Source organism: Rattus rattus, chromosome 1, assembly GCF_011064425.1.
Source record: "Rattus rattus isolate New Zealand chromosome 1, Rrattus_CSIRO_v1, whole genome shotgun sequence".
In the NCBI taxonomy this organism is placed as follows: domain Eukaryota; kingdom Metazoa; phylum Chordata; class Mammalia; order Rodentia; family Muridae; genus Rattus; species Rattus rattus.
In genome coordinates, this window is record NC_046154.1 from 21699993 (window position 1) to 21716349 (window position 16357).

At 40.8% G+C, this 16357-nt stretch overlaps 1 protein-coding gene and 1 pseudogene across 2 annotated transcripts in view; one reads left to right on the plus strand and one right to left on the minus strand.

Annotated features, from left to right (window-relative positions):
• Window positions 1-16357, minus strand: part of Luzp1 (leucine zipper protein 1) — a 74911-nt gene that overhangs the window by 11859 nt on the left and 46695 nt on the right. For both annotated transcript variants that reach the window (XM_032895994.1, XM_032895999.1), the window contains exon 2: window positions 13791-13893. The gene's annotated coding sequence lies outside the window, so the exon portion shown is untranslated. The remainder of the gene's footprint in view (window positions 1-13790; window positions 13894-16357) is intronic.
• Window positions 14287-14779, plus strand: LOC116894311 (annotated as a pseudogene).

A 16357-nucleotide genomic window follows, 5' to 3' on the forward strand; every position in this document is an offset into this window, starting at 1 on the left:
TGAGCAAACAGAATTTGAAATTTAAGAACAGTATCATTTTTATTAGCACTATAAAAATGAAATTTAGATATAAACTCAAAAACTATATGCATATTTCATAGTTTTGCAGATTGTAAAGCAGAAGACCTAGTAAACGGGGAGTTTGTCCGTGCTCACCATAGGAAGACTCAGTACCGTCCTGAATGTAATTCTACAGACTCAAAATCAAAATCCCCAGCAACCACTGTGTGGACACTGACAAACTGATTAAGTTCTGGTAGAGCTGGATGACCAGAAGAACTAACATAACATCAAAAATTAACAAAACTGATGATATTCATGGCAGTATATATGAAAACAGACAGATAAAAGAACAAAATAGCCCAGACCAAAAAAAAAAAAAAAAAAAAAAAAAAAAGTCCTGTGATCTCTGAGAAAGAGAGTAAAAGCAACAAAACAACAAAAATCATCTTCTTTATAAATAGGGCTATAACCAGACTATATGTGTTCTAAAAGACAATCCGTGAAGGAAACAGCTGACAATCTAAGCTGATTAAAGTGGAAGACATCTAAGCAAGTCAAATAGGGGAAAAAGTAACTAAAATACATTGACAATAATACTAGGAACAGTGGTGTACAATTTTAATCCCAGCACACAAGAAGCAGAAGCAAAGCAGATGCTCTGTGAGTTCAAGACCAGCCTGGTCTACAAATGTGAGTCCCAGAACAGCCAGAGCTACATACATATAGAGAACCTGTCTCAAGGGGGGAAAAAATATATATATATATATGCATATATATGTATATATGATTATCTCAGTAAGAAAAACATGAGTCAAAGACCTGAACAGACACCTTACCAAAGGATATATACATATATACAGATTACAAAGAAGCACATTGAAAGATCATGTTGATTTAGAACTGAAAACATACAATATACCAAAAGCTGGTCATGGTGGCCCATGCTCATAATCCTAGCACAGAACAGCACCCTCAACTTAAGGCCAGACTGGCCAACAGAGTCAAGGCTTGTCTCAAAAAAACAAACCCTAACACCACTACCTATCTATTAAAATGTCCAAATCACCATGAACATGGAGGATACAGAGCAACAGGGGCTCTCAAGTCCTTACCATGGTAACGAAAATGGCAGCAGCACTTTTTTTTTTTTTTCTCCCCAGTGCTGGGGACTGAACCCAGGGCCTTGCGCTCTACCTCTCTACCGCTGAGCTAAATCCCCAACCGCAGCAGCACTTTTGAAGCCTTTCCAGCAAAACCAAGCACACTCTCACCATATGATCTAGCAGTTCAACTGCATTTAAAATTGCCTAAACCTAGAAGCAGGGAGATATCCTCCAGTGAGCAGAGGGATAAACTGCTACATCCAGACAGTGGAGTATTATTCAGTTCTAAAATGAAATGAGTTATCAAGTTTAAAAAGACTCACATGGTATGACTGACTGAATGACATCTGGAGAAGCCCAAACTGTAGAAACAGGAGACGTGACTAGAGCACAGGGTATGCGGCAGTGAAATACTCTGTGTACTTTAATTATGGATACATGTCATTCTACCTCTCTTTAAACCTACAGAATATACAGGATCAAGGGTAAAACCCAGGCTGCTCATGGCAGTACAGACCTTAACTATAGCACTTGAGGTAGAGACAGGTGGACTCCTAAGAATTTTGAGGCCAGCCTAGTGCACTCAGTAGGCTGCAGGCCAGCCAAGGCTACACAGTGAGACCCTTATAGGCATAATACTTTAATGTGCTGTGTAAAATATGTTATTCAAATGCTGAGTTTTCTGTCCTCATATCTTGTTTCAATCCAGACATGGTGTTGTAATGTTTATGTCAAGAATCTCCTGTCTCAGTTTGTATAAACAGTTCTTACCATTTATTCTCTGCCTTGTTGATCACCCAATGGCTGCACAAAACAGAGAATAGGGCAGGACTTCCACCAGCCAGGGGAAGGAGGATGAGAGAGAAAGAGATCAGCCAGGAGGAGTAAGGAGGAAAGAGTTCTTGAGAGTTCAGCAGAAATATGGAAGTCCCAAATTGCAAGTACTAGCAGGATCCAGGCTGGAAGGTAGCAGACTAGTTTCGGGGTTAAAATAAACTGCTCAGATATTGAGGACCCTTGGAATAATCTTGGTCTCCCTGTGTTGCTATTGGGAACTAGCTAGGGTAAAATAATACAGCTGCTGTATTAATTTAATACATATTTACATTAAATAATTCATTTTGCATTTGGTGTCCAATTTCATTCACACCTTTAAAATTCATATTTAGTTATTAGATAGAAAGTTCCAGGTAAAAAACAAAAAAGAGTCTATAAACAATTTGCCAGACTTTTGCTCTCCTAGGGGAGAATCCTCTGAGCATTCATTGGTTAATTAACAACTACTCTTCCTAAAGAAGGAGCTTGGAGGATTCTTAAATAGATCCCCGGGGGGTGGGGGGGCGGGGGGGCAGCAGAGGAACAAAGAAAAGAAGTCTCTGCCAGATAAAAGCCTGCTCCCTTTTACCCAACCTTGGGGGGGGGGGGGGGGAGAGCAGTTCCTGGCTAACAAGAGAGGCTTTCTCAGGCTAAAAGCCCTCCTGAGAAGAGCAAAGCCAGCTTGCTACACCCTAGCTGATGGGACTAATCAGACTGGTACATTCTACAACTCCCCTGGGGAGAAGGGGGCAGTGATCTAGCAAGGGTGGAGGGCAGAGACACTTCTGGCCTGTAAACTAAAAGACAGGGGCCTGGCCAAGCACAGCCCCTAAACAGACACAGACTGAGAACAGACAAGAAGAAATCCAAAAACAACAGAATTTTCATCTGATATTTAAAAATGTTTCAGTGTTAAAAAAGGGAGGCAACTGTATATTTAAAAAAATCATAGACACATAAATAATTTAAAAGTAATAAAGTAATACGACATAAAGATGAGAAACACAAAGAAGACGTGGTGTCTATTTAATGCTATTTTATCAGCTCAGGAGATGAAGGATCTGGAAGACGTTATCACTTTGCCCTTCATAGTTACTTCATTCTCATCCTAATTAGCATTTTAGTTTGCTATGCCTTTTTGGGAAAGGGGACGTTAGAGAAAAATTCACGAGACTTAGAGGAGGCATTGCTAAAATTAATAAGTCAGAATAAAGAAGAGATTCAAACATCAGAGATACAAACAAGAAAAAACATGGAAGCAAAGGCTCAGAACAAGATACAGAATTTTACAAATCAAAATGAACAACAGAGAGAAAACAGGACAAAGAGGGAAGGCTTAGAGGAGTTATTAGAGCAGAAGAGACACAATTTTATAAGTCAGGTGGGGAGAAGAGGCTAGAGAAACAGCACAGAGAAACAGAGCCAGAGGTATCACTATTTCTAAAAGCCCAGCTGCGAGGCGAAGGTCAATACAGCGGGCAGAGACGCAAGCTGAATATGAAAAAGAAGCCTCGACATTCTGTTACACAGCAGCCTTGAGTGCCTGGGACAAGGTTGAGGAAACAGGAAAAAGACTTGAGCCGTTTATTCAGATTATATAAGGTCCAAAAGAAACACTCGTTGACTTTTTACAGAGAGGAACTTCAGCTGTAGCTAGAAAGCCATCAGATCCACTGGTTAGGAAAACACTAATGACCCTTGGCTTTCTTAAAATGCTAGCACTGAGTCTAAAGAGGTGGTCAGAAGGTCGTTGTTGCACGATCAGCACCTATTGATAAATGGGTTAGGAATATGATTGGTATTACAGTTCATTCTCCTGAGAAAACCCTAATAGGAGAAACCATGGGTTGGGGATTTAGCTCAGTGGTAGAGCGCTTGACTAGTAAGCACAAACCCAGCTCAAAAAAAAAAAAAAAAAAAATAGAAGAAACCATTCCCAAGGGTTGTGAGACAATCCAAACTTGCAAATGTCCAAACTGTGGTGAACAAAGTTATTGCAAAATAAATTATAAAGAAAACCAAACGGTCCAAAAGAGAGCCTATGCTTTCTGGTATATTCAAAAGATATGGCAAAGGCCAACATTGGACTGATGAGTGTAAGCCAACAACAGACAGATCAAAAAGAGCCCAGGAGGGACTCTTTCAGGCCCCAATACCAAATTCAAAGCAACAGCGGAAATGTCATCCGCAGAACAAACAACACTGATGTAAAAATAGACATTAAAAACCTAAGTATCAAAGTCAAAACAACTTCAACAGATGAAATAAACAAACAAACAAACAAACAAAAGAAGCCAAGAAACAAATATTTTGGCAAACTTCTATATCTACAGAAGATCAATCAGAGGCTAAAACTTAAGGTTTTAAACTTAGAGATAAACTTAGCAGAATGGTTGACACTGATGCAACCATAACCATAACCTCGTCTAAACCTTCGGTGGCCTCTTCAGGAGACGGATGCCCAGTGTTAAGGAAGGAGAAGTTTATCCTTGGTAAAACAAAGTACTAAATGGCTTAAATGTATAGAGCCAAAAAGGTCAAACAGGAAACTAAAGCCCTATGCAGTTGATAGAGCCATAAATTTATGGGGAAGTGATCAAGTGCAACAATGGGAGACACGGGTCACCAATCCTCCAAACTTCAGGGACAAGCCATAAAATAGGCAATGGTCTTGATGAAACCATTAAAAAACTGCATCAAGAATAGTCATGGATTGTCCATAAACAAGACAACAGAAGCCAACTCTCCAGTGGGAGAGACACTGCGAACAACACAATAGCCTTTCATCTTAGTCTAGGACAGTGGCCTTTGACAGAAGAATTACAAGCCGAGGACAACTGCATATGGCAGCTGTAGGCTCAACATACAGAAGAGTCCACCAGACCTTGGAATTCTCCTTTGTGATTGAAAATACATCTGGCGAACGGAGGATATTGACAGATCTGAGAGCAATTAGTAAAATCAGTTAGCCAATGGCTTCTTCCCAGTCTAGAATCCCTTTGCCTTCCTTGTTACCTAAGGAATGGCCTATTATAGTGGTTGATTTAAAAGATTGCCTTTTACGACTCCTTTGTAAGAACAATACAAAGAAAGGTTTTCTCAGTATCTATTTATAGTAATAGCTGTCCAGTAGCAGGATATCACTGGAAGGTCTTGCCTCAAGGAATGCTGACTCATCCAACTTTATGCTAATATTTTATATAACAGCCATTAGAAATAATCCGTAAGCAATTTCTTCAATCCATAATTTACCATTATACGGATGATATTTTTTTGGCTGATTCAAATGGAGATACCTTTAGAAAGAATGTTTAATAAAACAAGTTTTTTTATTTTATTGGAATTACAAATTGCTCCTAAAAAAATACAAAGAGGGGATTCTATTTATCTAGGACATAAGATAAGTCTGCAGAAAATTCAACCACAAAAGATACTAATCAGGAAAGACCAATTAAGAACTCTTACTGATTTTCAAAAATTGCTAGGAGATATTAACTGGCTACAGCCAACAATTGGTCTGATAACTCAAGAGCTAAATAATTTATTTCAAACTTTACAAGGTGATAAAGAATTAGATAGTTGGGGCTGGAGAGATGGCTCAGTGGTTAAGAGCACTGACTGCTCTTTCAGAGGTCCTGAGTTCAAATCCCAGCAACCACATGATGGCTCACAACCATCTGTAATGAGATCTGATGCCCTCTTCTGGTGCGTCTGAAGATAGTGACAGTGTACTTATATACATTAAATAAATAAATCTTTTAAAAAATAATTATATAGTCCAATATAGTTAACCTTGCTACAAAATTTTATATATATATATATATATATATATATATAAATTTAAAGTTTTTGATACACATAATTTATGTTTTCAACTTTTGAGGTATTGTACCTATATAATTCTTAAAGATACAAGTTCTAGTCTTTTTAAACCTGCTATTACAAACTGTTTAGGATAATTAAGTAATATCAATTAAAACTTAGGCAATCAAATTCATGGCCATATTAGATAATAGTTTAGTTAATTATGAAAAGATGTTTTCACAGCTATTCATATGGAAGACAGAATAAACATTGGTTGACAATTCAGATATACCATATATATAGATGGTCTTCAACCTCAGAGATCCACAAAATATGACATTTAAAATTGTTTCACTATTAAAAGATCATTTCCAACAATGAGAAAGGTCTGCTCCTGCTCCCTAATCTACTTCAAAAAAGATAAAAGAACATCGAAGAACCTCCATATGGAGTTCACCTCGAATGTGACAAGCTGTCACTGGGCAAAGCTGTCCATCTGGACACAAAATTTGTCTTCATCTGGAGACAAAATGCTGTCCAGAAAGAGCAGAGAGGACGCGGGGAAGTTGACTGCCAAGCTCTGCCAAGGCAGGATAAGCAGTCCTTCATATGTCCTGCTTCTCAGAAGGTCTCAGTCTGGGCCTTCGGGCTGAAGGCAGGATCTCCTACTTACAGAGATTTCTGGGGGTGTCCAGACAACCTGCTTCTCTCGTCATTTTTATAGCTTCGGAAGCTGCTTGCCTGAACTTCTTACACACTCAGGTAATATTTATTCCTTCTCGGGTCTCTAATTGGGAAGAAGACTAGATAAAGTCTCACAATTAAGCTTAAGTTATACAGGATTTAAGAAAATGTTTTAGGCTTAGAAGATGCTTTAAGGTTAATAACACGAGTTATAGTAGAAAATTATTTAGGTATAAAACTCTAAACTCATCAAATAGGATAGACAAAAAATACTTTCTACAAAATTGACAAATACTTATGGACTAGACATAATGTGAATCTTACCTGATTAGTCATAATAATTGCTGTACATAGATTATTATAAGTGAGTCTTTTGTCTAACATTTGTCTTTTATTAGACAAAAGGGGAGAATGTAGACATAAATACTGTGTAAAGGTTGTCTTTGTGTTATTCAAATGCTGATTTCTCTGCTTTCATATCCTGTTTTAATCTAGACAAGGCATTGTAATGCTTAGGTCAAGAATCTCCTGTCTCAGGTTTGTGTAAATAGTTCTTATCATTTATTCTCTACCTTGTCAATAACTGGGCTGATCACGCAATGCCTGGGCAAAACAGAGACTAGGGCAGGACTTCCACCAGCCAGGGGAAGGAGGTAGTGAGAGATCAGCCAGGAGGAGTAAGGAGGAAAGAATTCTTGAGAGTTCAGCAGAAATATAGAAGTCTCAAATTGCAAGTATTATCGAGATTTTGGCTAGTAGGTAGCCAGACTAGTTTAGGGGTTAGGATAAATTAAGACAGACTACCCAGGGGTTGGGGATTTAGCTCAGTGGTAGAGCGCTTGCCTAGCAAGCACAAGGCCCTGGGTTCAGTCCCCAGCTCTGAAAAAAAGAAAAGGGGAAAAAAAAAAAAAGACAGACTACCCAGATATTGAGGTGGAGCCCTGAAATATTTATATTAAATAATTAATTTTGCAGACACTATCTCAAAACTTAAAGGAAAAAAGTGAACTTCATATACAGGTGTTAGGTGATAGCATTATTATGACCTAGCCCTTGATGAAAATTAATCTAAATGCCATGGTCTTTCAAAAGACGACTAAAGAGTGGGACTAGGAAGATCAAACAGGAAACACTATGATAATCCAGGCAAAGACCACTGTGGCTGGTAATAGAGACACTAAGAAGTGGTCAGAACTTTGGCCATGTGAAGGGAGAACCCCACGCTTGTGTTCCTAGACTACACATGGTTTATAAAACAAGCAAGAAATTAGGGATGCTCCAGGCCAAGGTTGTTAGCCTGAATTTGTAGGACAGTGCTGTCCTAAGTCCATACAGTTGCGTACAGATGGAACAGCAGGAAAAGGAAGGTGAGTTTAAAACATTATTTGTGAGGGTTTAATGGTCATCCAAAAACAACAGAGCCCATAAACACAAGCACAGACAGAGCACAGGAGAGAGGTGTTCTCAGAATATAAATCTGTGAGTCACAAAAACAGATGGCTTAGAAAAACATTGGCATTGCCAAGGAATTGAGTGCAGAGAAAAGAAGATATCAATGGCTTGAACCCCAATACTCAGAGATGAAAACAGCAAAGGAGACAAAGCATCTGTGAGGCAAATGGAAAATCACAAGAATGCACACAGCACGGAGCGTCATGGAAGCTTTCAAAAAGCCAGGATGGGTTGTGAAGTAAGACTAACACAGATGGATCTCTCAAGACCACGACGGCGTGAGTATCCAGCACAACACCGGGAGGGCTGAGGAGACGTCTCCGATGTAGGCATTCTGTCCAGCGTATGTGAAGCCTGGAATTCCATCTCCAGTGCCACATAGGCAGGGGGCAGGGGTTCAGCACTAGTTAACAGGAATAGTGTTGTAAACAGTGACAGAATCAGGATATGAAATTAGGAGCAGTGACATGGTGGATGACAGCAACAATGAGGACACTGAATGAGGGAACCTTGTAAGATTAGATTCAAAGCCAGGGCAAAGGAGGGAATGAACACGGTCTGACCTGTAAGAGAAAAGCCAGCATCTTATAGTAAAACTGACTCCCAACAATCCAACTGCTACTGAGGCTTAAAATACCAAATGCCTTCTGGAGACCCGAGGCCGCTGGCTGCACTACATGGTCTGAGCCACCAGATGGAGCTCGTGCACAGCTCTTATAGAACAGCAATGCTTGGGAGGAACTGCTACCACCAAACTCTTTCCATCCATCACTCTGCCCATCTCCTGAGAGAAGAGATCTCATCTAGGCTCTTTAGACTTTGCCGTCTTTCTCGTCTCTCCCTAGCCTCCACACTTCCACATTCTCTAAAGCTGGAGGGAACAAGTCTCTTTTCTTTGGCCATCTGCCCAGTAGCACAGCAAAAGCATTACCTATTTTTTACACTAGTTAGGGGGGTTTAGACACTAAACAAATTTCATATATTCACTAATAAAAAGGATAAAGAGTTAAAGAGTTTATACTAATTTAACAGTTACCAGAAGACAAATGACACCATGTGTCTACAGAGTGCTTTAAAAGCAATGTATCACTGTAAATATCCTTAAAACCATCACATTGTACAGTGTAAAGAGGTGAACTCCGAGATATATAACACTGCAATAATGCTTTGTTTGACTGTTTCTATTTTTCGAGATTGGATCTCTCTGAGTGGTCCTGGCTGTCCCGGAACTCACTCTGTAGATCAAGCTGGCCTCAAACTAACAGAGATCTGCTTTCCTCTGCCTCCTGCGTATTGGATTACAGGAATGTGCCACCATACTGGGTTCAATAATGCAAAAATGTAAAAAACCCCATAATTGTCAGTTAGCATTTCTGTAGTTCCAGCTACTCAGAAGGCTAAAGCAAGGGGATTCTTTAAACTAAGGAGCTTAAGACCAACATAGGAAACACAGTGAGGACCCCACTCAAAAACAAAAGAGAACAGAATGGCCTATTCTCAACTGACATTCTCAATACACTCCCTTTTTACTACTTTATCCTGAACTTTTCATGAACAAATCACAAGAGGAAATTATTATAGTTAATATAATTAACACTTGATACAACTGGTATGCTACCGATCTCCAGGCAGACCTGTGAGGAACTGTGTGGATTATGTTACTTGAAGGGGGAGACCCACACTAGAAGTAGAGCCATTCCCCCGGATTGGGTCTGTAGATTCAGTGTGGCCAGCCTTCTCCATAATGGGGATATTCTAAGTGTAAGCCAGAATAATCCTTTCTCTCTTAACTTTTTTTTTTTAAAAAAATCAGGATATTTTATGCTGGAAACAGGAAAAGAACATTTATCAAACTTTATCACGGCCCCATATATACATTACCCCTATTCTAAATTACAAAAGTTCAGGAACCTGATTACTGTTTGCATGTGGATTAAGTTTTTCTTTTTAGATGTCTTAGTTATGTCTATATCTCTTTGTGAGTGTGCACGTCTTTGGAGGTACACGTAAGGCCATTAGAGGGAACTGGAGCTGGAGTTACAGCCCAGCAGGGGTGCGAAGAAGTGAACTCTAGTCACTTAGCCACTGAGCCATCTTGCCAGCCCCTCCATTTGCATTTTAGCGTTAATTTTCTATCTTTTGTTGAAAACTGAATGTGGAGGAATGAAATGTGCACAGGAATGAAAAAGCTAAACTCCATTAACAACCAGCAAGGCCTTACTTGACACTAAAAAGAGAGCATTACACTCAATACCCTATCTGAAATCTTTTCAAGGCTCTTACTATTCTTAGGATAAAATCCAAATTCTCCAATTAAACCAAGAAGCTCTCATGTTCTGGCCTTGCCTGCCCACCTCTCTGCAGCCTTGTCTCAGCCCGCAGGTCAAGTCTCATTTTTGGCTGGGTGTAGTGGCAGAAGTAACGGAAATTGAACCCAGGGCCTTGAGCATGACAGGCAAAGGCTCACAATCCTGTATGAGTTTTATTTACTCAGTCTATTCCTCCCTACTTACTTTCTCATTTGTATTCTGAATTCTCAGTACCCAGCAGGGAGCCTAGCACACAATAAATGCTTTAAACTTCCTGACTCTGAGTGGCTGAATGAACTTCCTAATGATTCAACCTCTGGCCAGACACTGGCCTTTAACAGACAACACTAATACCAAGGAACTGTTCATGGGTTACAGTGGAGGAAATGGCTAGCAGGAGTGGATCCAGAGGAACAGCTTATCAGGTGCTGGACACATGTTCTCAAAGATCACACCCAAGCCCTGCATCACTTGCTCAGTGGCTTGACCACCATACTGTCCCCCTTCTAGCCTGTGCCATGAAACCAGGCCAAACTGCCAAGACCACTCCCTATAGGCTGCCCAAATATCATTACTGGGCCGGTAAGAACAAAAAGTATTTCTGGATCTTCCTCCACTCCTTAGAATAATTTTACACATTTATTTTTGGTTTTGTTTTTTGATACAGTGTCTCTCTAAATAGTCCTGGTTGTCCTAGAACTCACTATTCTGGCCTCAAACCACACACCTTTCATTTATTTAATACATATCTCTTCTCTGGAGAAAGTGGTGGGGGTGCTGTGTCCAGGGCTGTATACAAAGATAAGATTCCTTTCTTCCTAATGTTTGCCTGTTCCCTGAAGAAGATTCATTAGTTACTAAATATTTATGGAACATCTGTGGTGTACACAGGCTTCTGTGAAGTACAAGAATGAAAAAATTAAGAGCTTCCCCTTGTCTTCAAAAAAATAAGACAGACATAGCCAAAAGTAAAACAATGGTTTTTTTTTTAAAATATAAAGCCTACCCTACTGGGCATAATGTCACTTTCCTGGGATCGAAGCACTTGGGAGACAGGGCAAGAAGATCAAGAACTCAGAGCGAGCACACAAAGCTAAAACAAAGGAAGGAAAGAGGGGAAGAGGAAACAGAGCAGCGGTAGCTTTTCCCTGGCCATCTCAAATGATACCAGACATCCAGCAGCACTTCTATGCTCATACATACTTCTCCTCTTTAGCACACTTGACCACCCCCCCGACACACACACACCCTGGGAGGTCAGAAATGGCATGGAATTGTGCCTAAGGGTGGCCTCTGGAGGGAACCTGTTCAAGCTAAACCTTAGGGAGGACAGACAGTCCTGCTTGCCTGTTTCATTTCCACACTTTCACCTATAGTCCAAGTGCTCCTGGAACTTACCATGTGATCACACTAGCCTCAAATTCACAATGCTCCTGCCTCAGTATTCCATGTGCCTGGGTCTCACAGCATGTACCACCGGTCAGTTCCATCTTTTAAAGCCAATGTCTCTCACATCAATATCTACCTCAATTCCAATTAATATTAGAAAGATATCAATTGTATTTCCGTTTGGCAGCTCTTTTTTGCCAAACTTCTTAAACCTCTTTAAAAAAAAAGACAAGAACAGGGCCTTGTGTATCTCACACTGGCCCTGAACTCAGTATGTAACTAAGGATGACCTAGAATTCTTACCCCCACTGCCTCTACTTCTCAAGTGCTAGGACTATAGGTCTATCATAGCGCCTGGCTTATGCGGTACTGGGGGCCTGAACCTGGTCATGCTAGACAAGCATTTCACCAACTGAACTACATCCTCAGCCCCTTAAACCTACTACTTCTAGGTGGCCCTAGCTAGCACTTTAGAAACCAGCTCTTCTTCCTGCCCTTGCAGATCAGGAAGGTCTGAAATAGAACATAATAAATCCTGCCCTGCCCCTTCTCCCAACATAGTTGCCATGATTCATTTCCTGTTCCCAACAGTCGTTTAAAGCAGGGGTCAGCAAACTTCTTTGCAGTTTGATATATAACTATATAACTATACACACTTAGGTTGGAAATAAGTATTTTAAGTTTTGTGAAATTAAAAGTGTCTGTCCCAACAATTCTGTTGTATGAAGCAGACATGTCAGACATATAAGTGAATAAATATACCCATGCTTCAGCAAAGACGTATTTATAAAATCAGGCAAGGGGCCTTGGAGCTCAGCTGGTAGAATGCTTGTTTAGCATATTCAGGTTCAGCCTACAGTACCACAACAAGGATTTTGGCATCTCCTTATCCAGAGAAATCAGAGCATTGTTTTAAATAGATCTTCTCTAGATCACCTCTAGTAACAAGTCTTAAAAGACTTAGGCCTTCTAACAAGCCTGTCTTACCACCATTTCCTGAATGTAGCTACTTCATTACTGGGTTTCAGTGATCAGCCCACCCCTGTGTGCCCAAATCATAAATTCATGTATTTTACACTCAGAAAACTCAGGGGTAGCACCCATGTAGCATTCAGAAGCTTTTCAAAGTAGAAAGAATTCAAAGTATAAGTTGTCTAGTAATTCATCATCCAAATCTTGTCTGAGCACTTCTAACAACAGGAGGGACATACATTTTCCCTCCAGAATACTCATTCTGTCTTTACACAGCTCTCCAGGAATTCACTATTGGTCAGCCTCGAGTGTTTAACCACATTATATGTAAACTTAATACTGTCTGACTTACACCAGAATCTGAGACCCACAGAGTAAAGAACATGTTTGTATGTCATCCATTACCTCATGACAAGTTCCTCTTTGTCCTTACGATGTCCTTTTCATGAGTGGATTGACAGGACATGTTACTGAGATTTCTCTCTATATCCAGGCATTTCCAGGCCCACTGCCCATTTTCCAAACCTTCCCCCAGTTCTTTCTCTATCCACCGTACTCCAGAAGTGACGAGAACCACTAGGTCAGGTCCCTTAGCTGTTCCCTGCTCATGATCTCTCTCTCTCTCTCTCTCAGTCCTAGTTCATTGGCATTCATTCTCCATAGCCTTCATGTGTATCACCAATAAAGACTGGCTCACAAAACCAAAGAAAGCAAAGGAATTGGTGGTTAGCCCAAGTTTCTTTAATCTGTTTATTTTAGTGTGCTTCTTAAAGGAAAGCGAGCCATCATCTCAACCCCGAAAGTAACCTTCTCAAAAGGTGAATGTGACAGGACAAAAAGGAGCTAGTTTAAAAACTTAATTCTATCATTCCTGCCTGTGTAAACTTGAGAAGTTATTTAACCTCTCACCTCACTTTCAGGAAACGATAAAAGCACTAACCTCACAGAGCTGGAATAGGTATTAAGAAAGAAAGTGTATGACAAACAGGCCTGACACACAGTAAATATTCAGTAAGTGACAGGTTAGACCTGTTCCTTAAAGTTTTTGGCTTCATGACTAGACTACAACCCTATCAGGTTTATGGACTTAAAAGAGAAAACATGTAAAATGCTTAGCTTAGCCTCATGGTTCATACACAACAAGGCATCAACCAACACTGAGTTTCCTCCCTTTAGTTGCTGGGGTAGAAAATTGTAAAGGCTTCAGAAACTACCCAATTCAGTTGGTCTGCCAGACATCACTATACAGTATACTTACCATTTAGGTAATGGGAGCTCTCTGTGGGGACTTATGGTTGCCCTCCCCACTGTCTGCTGTCTTGGAAACAGTCGCTGTCTTTCACTGGGAGCTGCTTGTTGACCTAGACAGAATATAAAAGAAGAAATAAGTACAGCATGAATCATGCCAAAGCTCAGGTGACCCGAGACTTCCACATGGAGTTCAGCATCAGAAAGGGCAAGGCGAGCTGTACCTATCCCCTGACTGCAAAGAGAGCTACCTATGTCTCAGAAGGGGAACGCGGATCCGTGCTACCTCCCCTCCTATCACATTATAGGACTCCAGGCCAGATGTCTTTTTTTTTTTTTTTTTTTTTTTGGTTCTTTTTTTCGGAGCTGGGGACCGAACCCAGGGCCTTGCGCTTCCTAGGCAAGCGCTCTACCACTGAGCTAAATCCCCAACCCCAGATGTCTTTATTTAAATTAAAAATCTAGTCCACAGGAGGCCTACACGCCGCCACACTTGTGCCGTCGCCATGTCCCTAGTGATCCCCGAGAAGTTTCAGCACATCCTGTGAGTACTCAATACCAACATCGATGGGCGGCAGAAAATAGCCTTCGCTATCACTACCATTAAGGGTGTGGGGCGGAGATACGCTCATGTGGTGTTGAGGAAAGCAGACATTGACCTCACCAAGAGGGCTGGGGAGCACGGAGGACGAGGTGGAGCGTGTGATCACCATCATACAGAACCCACGACAGTACAAGATCCCCGACTGGTTCTTGAACAGACAGAAGGATGTGAAGGATGGGAAGTACAGCCAGGTTCCGGCCAAGGGTCTAGACAACAAGCTGCGTGAGGACCTGGAGCGGCTGAAGAAAATCCGAGCCCATAGAGGGCTGCGCCACTTTTGGGGCCTTCGTGTCCGGGGTCAGCACACCAAGACCACTGGCCGCAGGGGCCGTACTGTGGGTGTGTCCAAGAAGAAATGAGTCTTTGGGCCTTTGCTGTTAATAAATAGTTTATATTAAAAAAAAATCTATTATTTCCCAATATTCTAAAGATTTATGACATCTTACATCTGGGAAGCACCTCAGAAATCAACTAAATGCCCAAGTGAGAGAGGAAACTGGATCTTGGAAAAGGTGGGTCATGCAATGACTTAGGGGTAAACCTGGAATTACACTAAAAATAAGATGTTTTAGAAGACAAAGTAGAAAACCTATTACATCCTGAGCAGTACACTTTATACAAAACATCAATGTGATAATGTTGCTTATAGATAATCTAAATCTTAAGAAGTCAAGTAACTTTGTCCAAAATCCTACAGCTTACTCAGTCAAGACTTAAACTCAAGTTTATCTGAAAAAAACAAAAAGCCAATTCACAACACTAACTCTTATTTTATTGCCCTTTTTGACTCAGCCCTCAAAAGATGTCTTAACTACCCAATGCCAATTAGAGCTAGAAGTAGAGTTTCTACAAACCTCTCTCTACTTTTATTTGAAAGAAATCACTTCCTAAAAGATAATCAACCTGAAACTTACTGTGGGCTGCTGAACTTTACTCGGGCTACTGCTCTGAAATTTGAGAAAAGTTATGAGAGGTAAAGGACTTCCTGTTAAATCTTCCTGTCTACCCTGTTTTAAAGAATGAAGATGGCATATAGGTGATCGCTAACCTAAAGCTTTTGGACAATACTCTCACATTCAAACATCTCTTTCTTTGAACCATGACTTTCCAACCCTGCAAACCTCTTCCTGGCCCCCTTTCAAGACTGTTTGTTGGTCCCTTTAGTCCAAACCACAACCTGAAAATTTACGCACACCACAGACCAACCATCTCTGTTCTCTCAGAGAGCTAGGGCAGAATTAGACAAGGAGATAATAGTTTTGTTGTTTGTTTCTTTAATGGTTTAAAACATGACAGCAAAAGGAGTGCCTGAAGCTCTAAGTCAGTAGCCCGAGTGTGGACTAGGGGATGTAGCTCAATTGGTAAGGATGCATTAAGCCCAGGGCTCGATCCTCAGCATAATCTGGGCTCACAGAGGCCAAGAGAGGACATCAGAGCCCCGGGACTGCAGTTACAAATGGTTGTTAGCCGCTGCATAGGTGCTGGGAACTGAATAAAAGTCCTCCTTTGTTCTTCACACTTCCGCCATCTCTCCAGCCTAAAGAATTTGTTTTTAAAAGGATCCACACCCAGGGCTGGAGAGATGGCTCAGCGGTTAAGAGCACTGACTGCTCTTCTAGAGGTCCTGAGTTCAATTCCCAGCAACCACATGGTAGATCACGCCATCTGTAATGAGTTCCAATGCCCTCTTCTGCAGTCTCTGAAGACAGCTACAATGTATTCATATGCATAAAATAAATAAATATTTTAAAAATAAAAATTTTAAAAATCTATACCCTTTCCTTCTACCATGTGTATCCCGGGGTTGAACTCAGGTTGTCAGGCTTGATGGAAAAGGTCTTTACATACTGATTCCCTCAGCAGCCCAAGATGACTGATGGCAGGGAATACCAAACTCCAGTGCTACAGCTCCTTCAGAGAGCTTTTTGTTGGCCCTGCCAGTGGTATATGTGGTAAGTGCAAGGCTGTCTTCA